Genomic DNA, 10,049 nt, shown 5'->3' with positions numbered 1-10,049 from the left:
CACGTACAAATGAAATAGGCTTGGATATAAAAATGACCCAATTATAGAAACGGAAAACCTTGTCTGTGTCCTGAAAACCATAAGTCTGCATGGCCGAATGGTCTTATTGGAGAATTTGTTTAAATCCAGTCTTCAGGTTTCTTTGTATTTAAGCTTAATAATTAATACAATTTGTAACAAATACCATTGAAGTGGACAAACCAAAGATAATCCCGGCAACTATCGAGCGATCTCACATACCAGGATTTTTTGAAAGCTGTTCACGTCGATATTAAATGTACGTTCAACATTTTTGTCAAATTCCTTCCGAAAACTTTATGAAGCCCACGCTGGCACCAGACACGGAGATTAAATGGTTGGCAATATCTAAATCCTCCAATCTATAGTTCGATAGTATATTACGATACTGACATGGCTGCTAGAAGAGAATTGGATGTTACACTGACAATGTCTCTCAGACTGGTGCCTTCGGGTATCTTAAGGTAGAGATGCAGGTTGGGAGACTATATTTCTAATTGCCTCTAATTACTGTAATTACATGAGTAAAATATACTTTTTACCAATCAAGTTATATATCATTTGAAAGAGTTTTATTTAAACTTTTGAGTTTTATGGATTACAATAATGTACTATGATACCATATTAACTGTGTTGATTTTGGGTTAAAATCATGCATTTTAGGTGAAAGTGCACTTAAAACTATTTAACTTTTGAATGCATACCCTGATTTTAATTTAAGAACACTTATTTAAAACTTCTGTTTACTAGGAACATAATGGCTTATTTGTTAGTGTTTCCATTGAAAGGTTTTTACACGGTGCTCTTTGAAACATTCACATTTTATAAATCGTTCACAGTTAACAGAGCCGCTAATTGGCAGCTCTATTGTTTCTGTTCCAGTGAAGACAGTGAAACCATACGAAGCCATTTACTTAGGATAGACCTGAATAATGACCCCTGAACATTTCATTGAAAACAAATGAACCGTCTAGAAGTTAAATAGTTTTAAAGTTGAAATTTTGAGTAAAAAATGAAACTGAGATAGTCGCCATTTTGTAAAAAAAAGTTTTAAAACGAATCATTCGCTTCATATGTGTAACATAAACTCCTAGAAATACACCATACACCGTAATTTGCCGATGTTAAATCGTCAGGTAAAAAAAATAAAATAAAAATATTTACAATTCGAGGGAAACAGAGGAAAAATCGTCCACGAAGTCTCAACCTTGCGTGAAAACTGTCATGGCGTCGTGTTATCAATTCCACTGAGGGAGGGACACAATGGATTACGCAAAGCTGATGAGATATTCATACAGTTATATAAACATAGCGATCGCCATTGGGTGGGTTGAGTTTAAATTTACCTTTCCTCAAACCTTTAAAAAATACTTTGTATGACGCAGTTTCCGTGCACCGTGCGAAGTTAGACGACCAGGTTGAAATGGGCCCTAATATTTTACTACGGCTATTCGCAGTTTTTACTACTCAATCACCCAAACGCCGGTGAAACAAATTCGAAATAAAGTCACATTGTAAAGAGAACTATTGTAAATCGATGCAGGTTTCATTCAACTACAGACGAGACAGGTCGATGCAAATTAAACGAACCCTGACCTGGAAATACCTCATTCATAGAGTTCCTTAGTACCAGAGGTCGCCGATCACGACCATACAGCGTAGTTTGCGACATCGCTACCGGTGCATGCTAGCTGACAAGGAGGTTCCCAATTAAGGTAACCAAGATGGCATCGCACAGTGCATGATTTTTCCGCGGTGTTTAAAAAAAGCATCTCATTGCCGATTTTCGGTAATTTCCATGGTATTTTTTCATTTTTAATTAACCAAGCATTTTATGTTTGTGTATTTTAACACTGAAAATTCTATCAGCACGATAATCATTACAGCGAAACGAAAAATGTTTACTTCAGTGTTAAAATGCCGTTGGAGTAAAAATTTGTGGAAACATTTTTTAGTTTCGCCCACAATGCGAAAAAGCTTGAAATCTATGCACCAAGAAAACAAAAGAAATTGTGGCTTTGTTTTGCGCGAAAATTAAATCGCCCTATCGTCGCTACCTCCTACATAAAAATAAATGAAAAATCAATTTATTTAAGGGTGAAAAAGTTTACTTATCAGTTACAAGAGTGTGTTTTGTTTTATTCCGCTTGCATACTGGAAGTGTCTACGTCTTGTCTGTTTTTGCAGTTTGCTAGTTGATCGCGCTTGAGGTAAGTAAACGGAGAGCCAGGACAAGAAGTCGCACACCGGCTGCTCCGTAACTGAGGCCAGCAATCATTTGAATATAACATCAACTGTGACTTGTCAATCAAAGAGCAACGCAAACAAACTTTCGGGACTTTTAATCACATACGCGTGCCTCGGTTCCCTATATTTTAAAATTGATTTTTGAGTATGTTCCAACAATGACAATGCTCCGAAATTTTAACACTATCTAGCCAAGACTGTATGGGTAAGAACAAGCAAAAAAAAAAAAAAAATCACGAAAAGTGCCCACGAACCTGCATCTCTACCTTAATGGGGAATTAAATAGACAGATGTTCGAAATAATAGTAAATATTTAGGCTAAATTATTGGTTTTCAACAGAAACCAAATTTTTCATACTATTATCATCACCCAACAATACAACTTGGTGCTGCTTATGCCTACTATGTCATGCAAAACCGCTCTAAATGTATACACAACTGAACTGTTAGGACATTAGCTTGTTGGATCTGTGGCCAATAAATGGTAATAAAGGCACCCGTCTTATATTCTTAAATAATAACTTTTCTATATGATGAAACATAAAGCCTACACAGACAATTAACATTCAAGCTACATGAGATCTGAGTAATCGTTAATATACGTTATAAAAAGAATAATTTATTGTGTACACTGCAAAATAGTAACAACATTTCACGTACGCGTATACAGTCTGCCAAATTAGATCAATTTTCATTATATATATTATCTATTTTGAAAAGGAGCGGTCAATTGTCCCTTCGTTTGGGAATGAGGCGGAAAAAAAACACTACCGTCAATCTGTGATTTTGCAGCAAATATATGAAAATCATGTTATATGGTTGATTTAAACGTCAATAACAATTTTAGCTGACGAACTCATTCATAATAATCCACTAATAATAGTCCAATTTATTTTTAAATTACGGTGGCCCATATATACAATTGGTCCGTCCGCTCCTTGAAAAAAAAGTCGGTCGGCTACGTGAAACTCGGTCGGTCACGTGTGATAATTTAGACATGTTTTGCGATAACATGCATACTAGTACATAGTTTTTTCGCTGTTATTTTAATTAACACTATTGTTTTTTTGCGATAACATACATACTAAAATATTTTTCGCTGTAAATTTCAGTAACAGTATTTAAATAAAGTTAAAATGGCATAGATATCCATATTGTTTTGCAATTAGAAGTTTATGTAATATGTATCACCACTGGGGGAGGGATACACGTTTTCAGGTGGGTTTGAACGTCCATTAACAGTACCTTCACTCGGTTTGTTTCTACTATACAATGTTGTATAAATTGATCTATGCATACATCCGGTTTGGCAATCAAGATTCTGTCATCGTTTTTAATATTCAAATTACACGATTAGTTTTTGTGTATTCTTGAGTATTACAATATAAAATTTAATGTCAAATAATGCGTCAAGTGACTGAATTCTGCCTTCTCATTGATTAACAGTTTTATAACTAATTGGAGGGACTCGGTGACTGTCATACTCGTGAAAGTCTACATCACCGACTCTAAGCATTGCAAACATGTGTAAGTTTTCAATTTGGAAAAATCCGACTCCGCTTCAACTGAAAGCTGTGCACTCACAGTCGTAGACACGCACGCTGCTACGAATCGTTGGGGCTGGACCAGTTGTCCGGGGGCACCGGGAAACTGGCGTGATTGGACATATTTTTTTTAACTATTTGGTCATTTATTGGGCTGTTTTAACCCAACTCCCAAATCCATACCCCGTCCATTTAAAGGTGAAAACTTATCGTATTCTAGATCAAATTATGATTGAGTGAGAATACCGCATTATAGACCAAACCTCGACCACGATTTTGGCATGGATTTTATGGGCGATATTTCACTTTTGGTTTGTCGCCTTTCGTATGTTTTAAAAATCATGTGTGTGCAATATATTTAACTCATGACAGACCACATTGTTGAACAAAGACACTCCGAATTGCAGCACATCCCCATAACGTTATTTGTAGGGCCCCCTTGCTGTACAGTCGGGCCAGGGTGGGTGGACTTTGTGTGTAGCGCCAAAAACGCACGTACATATTGCAATTATTTTTGCAATGCAATTATGCGAACACAGATTATTTAGTGATGTAACTGTGATGCAAGGTATAGTGGATTTTGGTAACTAGCCGACATTGCTAACTATATAACCACGATACGACTGTTAAGAAGTAAGTAGATGTATGTATTGTGAAATGGTTTATAGGGTTAGAACGGCGCCCTGACTTGTAACTCGTTTACTTACAAATCCTAAAGCTAGCATACATACAACACTGGTGCAAATACGATGTATCAAGCAGGTAGGTTGGTTGACTTCATCTATTTTAACAAACAGAAGCTTTGCATCACCAGTCAACTCAACCTACTGATGGTACGTTGTTTACCCGGCTTCGAAGGCATACACAAGAAAATCGTACAAAACATGGTGTACAGTGCATAGTGTACTTCCGGGTCATATCCGCAGGTCGAAGGTTACCTCGCAACATGTGACACAATTTTTAGTAGGCGAACAATTTTAAGTAGCAGAGCGATTTTCAAACAGCCGACCACCGGTTTTCAAATAATCGACCGATTTTGTTTTGTTCAAGTAGCCGAGCGATCACTAGTGTACGAGAAATACGTGAAAAGAAAGCATAAATAAATCAAAAATAAGTAAACTATCTCGCTAAATGGAGCCTTGTTAATTGGACAACAAGAATACCGCCTGGCGCTTAAACTAATGTTTTTCTTCTCATGACATAATAATTAAATTAATATGGTTAGACGCACTTCCGATTGTGTGCCATTTAATGAATGAAAAAAAAAAATGTTCAGAAACTTGTTTAGCCTTGGCTTTAGAATTTCAGCGATATATGAATAGGAGTATCCAACACTATAGACATTGAAAGAATAGCAGAATAATTGCTTTAAATTCAATTACTAATTATGTTCGTTTTACATCTTAACATATTACCCGCTGTTGTGTGAAATCAAATCAAATCGTTTATTTAAAAAAAATGATCAAATAGTAAGATTAAAAATTACACCAAGACAGTGTGGATGATTTCTAACACAGGGAAATCGTCACAGCTATGTACTGGAGTATTGTCTTCATGGGTGACATATGAATTTTGAATTGAATATCGAAACGTTATTTTATTAATTCGTTTGATCGCCATTATTACATTTATAAATCCATGAAAACTAGCATAAATCACGATGGAAGAGGTCATTCACTAGTCAGCCAATCATATCTCAAATGTATTATGAACCAATCAGCAGGAAGCCCCTAAACTTTGATCGATTAATTGAGGTTATAAAAGCCCGGACACTTGTTTTCCCGTGAGGAGACCACGTTGTTTGTCATGGACGTGATATACATTTCCAAGTGTTCGCAGTAATGTCAAATTCCAGTGATATATGGATTGAGTTATACCGTTATACTAATTTCTTCTTCTGTCGATAGTCCCCTGGCTTACCCGCCATAAACTCTACAGTGGGAAGGGCTGAGATAAAGTGCAAAACTCCAGTATTCTCAAATTCTTCCAACATGTAACAATCTGATTATGCGAATACACAGCCAAGATTTGGCTAAGGAATGAAAACAAAATATTAGCATTAAACTGGCCGTAATTCGACCATCTTAAATCGGATAATTAAACATATGTACGTGCATACTTATATGTGCATCGGTTTATGTATGTTAGAGATGCAGGTATGTAGACTTGGACGGACTGTTTTTATAGTCAGCGCTATATAATATTGAATAGAACGAAAATATGTCATTCAATTATATGATGTGAAATAAATGTGCTAATTGTGGTGTGCAATACAGTTATGACAAAGGCACAGGAAAGTACATAATGTATATCCTGATTTGAAAAAAAACAAGAGTTAATCAGCGATTTTGAGCCAAATTATGTAGTAATTAGATAAACATCACGTTTTACTTCGATAGATTTAAATGGATAACTAGATAACATAACCACCTCTGATGGCATTAATTGTAAGCCAAAAAAACATGTTTTTTTTTGCAAATTTAAGCACTACGCTAAAGTCACAGTCAATTGGCGTAAAAGTGATAATGAGGTGAATGAGATTAATTCACTGATATATGGGAGCTGTCATTCAACTATTGAAACTATTATTAAATTACAGTTCAATGACGATGTCAGTTTCAAACACCTCGGGTAAGTGTTCTATTTTTGTCGCGTAATTTCGTGTTCGTATGCAAGGGATTTTTCAACTGAAAAACGGCGAATTTGGCCGGATTTGGCAGTTGGCTTTATAATACCCCCAACGGATCGTTTGGCTGTGAAAGTTTGGTATCCCCCCGATCTGAAACTAAAAAACGCCAAAGTCATGTTGACTGACCAACTCATTTATAATAGTTACCACGTTTTTCTGATTTGTTTTATAAATAATCGAAATCCGTATTTTTCATTATCTTTATACTTGTGTTACGAACTGGAATACTGGGAATACGAGGTAATCTCCCGCGAACCTGGCCGCCAATATCCGCACTCCAGGACGTAACACTAAAGGTAAAACAAAAGCACACAACAAGGATATGACTAATATATAATACGGGTCTGCAAGATACATTTCAATGATAATAATGGTAATAGCCCAGCTAGAAATTGCCCTACCTAGGTTCAAAGTTCACACTGTTTAGTTCCAGTGAGATTCCAGTTTTGCACAGTAAAGTCGAAGACGAAATCAGAAGTCTCAAGCCCGATCTCAAGTAATCCAGAGTACAAAAATTTAACCGTAGTGTCGCGTTACTCCAACAACATCCGTGTTGAGCAAGGACTATGATCAGCAAACCACGCTTTATTTCGAAACACAGGTCTCTAAATAATGTTGAATTTACGGCGTAGAATCATTGCACACTGTCTTGCATCTATCAGTTCCACATCACGTAATTGACAGACATTATGTTGAAAATAGTTGCCACGTCGAAATTTGAGCTGGACTAGACTAGAGCTGAACAGCAACGCAAGACAATGTCCTGAAACTGGCTTACAAATGACGAACACGTGTTCACGGTCGTCTTGCACAAGCAAGAACAAAAGGATATATTAATTAATTAGCAATGTTATGTATTCTAATTCCGCAGCTGAGCAAGCCTCGCTATCTAAATTGACACTATTATAATACATTACAGCAAACAAATCTATACCATAAACACTTATGAGATAAAACACAGTGATACACAGACTTCACATGATCATTGCTCATCGTGTATGTAGTCAATACGAGAAAAAACTTGTAAAAACATGTGCATAAATCAATAAAATAGACAAAAATGAAGTAAGCTATGTCACTAAATAAAACCTTGCTAATTAGAAAACAAGAGTATCACAAAGGTAATAAATTACTACTTTCTATTCCTAAGTATGTCTATAGATTGTTATTAGTGTGCTATTGAATGACTACGAGGAAGCAATTTGCTCGAGAAAAAACAAAAACGAAAATTTCGTTACATAAATTCAATATATATCGAGTCGTATAACAAAGCTGGCTTGTAAGTTCTACATCACAAGATGTAATATTTCACAATAGATTGTGTTTATGTAATATCATTCCAATAATCATTTCAACAAAGATAATAAAATGTGTGTAACTATATGAGTCGCCCACTGTTCATAGTCATTATTGCATTCGAAATTTAATACTGTCTATATACTATTATATAAAACCAGTAATTGAAATATGTGCATTTTTTCGTCTCGTGTTTCATACATTAATAACGTTTAAGAGTGAAAATAGAATGAATGTCAAAAATAAATATGTTATAAACTATAACGTACGATAAATTATTTTCATATTATGAAATCCCAAACTAATACATAATGAGTTTGAACTCTATTGTTGCATTTTATTTGGCACAACAACAACTTCTCATTTATGAAATTGCCGATGTACAATACTTTCTGTATCATGAATACATGGTTGTCTACTATTCTAATTTTCATTCGACTATCCAACATTTGCCTTCGACACACAACATTCCAAAGGATCTGTCGAAAACTACACATAATACACGTGATGATAAGATTATTTGGCATTATCAGTCGAATCAGAATTTAGTTGCCTACTTTTAGCTGTAAAAAAGAGTATCATGCAACAGAAGATAACTATGGGGGACTTGGGGGGGGGATATTGTAACTGGGTATGTGGTTATATATCTATTTATTTGCGGATACATTTATTGCGGAAAGACATTACTTTGTTTATTCTACACAATATGCCAGATTGAAATATTTTCTCCTGTAAATACATATTCGCTTCGTCGTCGTATATATCGATCCAAATGCTTTCTAAAGACACGATTGTTGACAGTATAGTTATAGTTAATCGCTTCACGTTCTCTGTACTCGCTCGACGGATGGGCAGTGTATCGGACAAATCCATTCTCTGAAATAAATTAAGTGCCCTGTTCTTGGGAGAAAATCTATGCAGCTCTGTTACAACTATACATGTCACATATACATACAGCTCATGCTCACATGAAGAAGAACTTATGATCATCACAAAAGTAATAACCAGACGTAATAAGCTGCTTGACATTCATGAGAATATATCACCAGCTACAATAAAACTGCGTACATCAACAATGTCTGCCACAGTCAAAAATCTTCCAATATGTAGATAATTTTGAAATCTTCCCTCAGGCTACTTACATCAAAGATGTATAGGGGGGGGGGGGTCTGATGAAGAGATGGATTTTTCTCCCTAATTTTTCCGGCTCCCCCAAAACCAGATGTCGAATTTTTAAGTCTCCTCCTTATATGTTTCGAATAAATTCACCCCAAACACAGCTATCTCACAGTCTCGACATATGGGTTAATTACGACTTGCCAAAATGGGTGACAAATGTTTTGTTCCCATGGCAACAAGATAACAGACTATCCAACACTGATTTTAACAATTATAGGCCACAGACAGTTATCTAAATGGAATAAAAAGAAACATCCCTTACCACAGCCATGCGTGTTACCATGAAATGTTCTGAATGATTATAGCTAGATAGTCATACCCCTGACAACATCACATACTGTCAACAAACATTTTTTTTAAATTTACCCCAATAAAACTTAGAACATGAAAATAATTAATGTGTGAAAGAAAAATTTACCTGCCAACACAAAAAAAGTTCATGTAAATATTAAATTCATAATTATTTAATTAATTAAAGGAGTAGAAAACTCTGTGAGCTTGCCTGCAATATGCTTCCATGTATGGACAGAACTGTGACCCATACACAAGCATTAGAACATAGCTTATCTAAATTAGGCAAACAGTAAATTCCAGTAAATGTGGTATAAAATTTACAGTATGTATATATACAGATTTCACAATGAACCATTTAAGTACCTCCTGTTAATAGATTGTCTGGAATGTGATAGTGAAGAAGAAATTGAAAACTTCTTAGCAATCCTTGATGCTTGTGAAACCCCAAAAAATAATACGGAAAGTGATGAATCCAGTGATGATTCAGATAATATGGAGATGGAGTCTGATCACCATCAATATGACGTTTAGCCAATTTAAAAATATTAAAATTACCAAAAAACTATCAACTTGTTTACCTTTAACAATTACCAAAGCTGCGTGCATTAAAAAATAAAATTGACTATTCACATACTATTTCCCAGCTTTAGTGTTTTTGAATTGATTTATTTTACTCAGGTGTCTGTGACGAACACAGTATATCACTTAAAGTTGACATGTTAAGTATTGTTGAACCCATTGTAAAATGTGAACATTTAAATCCAACCCATGTAGGCCATGTA

The sequence above is a fragment of the Saccoglossus kowalevskii genome, chromosome 11 (genome assembly GCF_978046115.1).
Source record: "Saccoglossus kowalevskii chromosome 11, keSacKowa6.1, whole genome shotgun sequence".
Lineage (NCBI taxonomy): Eukaryota > Metazoa > Hemichordata > Enteropneusta > Harrimaniidae > Saccoglossus > Saccoglossus kowalevskii.
This window is presented reverse-complemented; position numbering follows the sequence as displayed.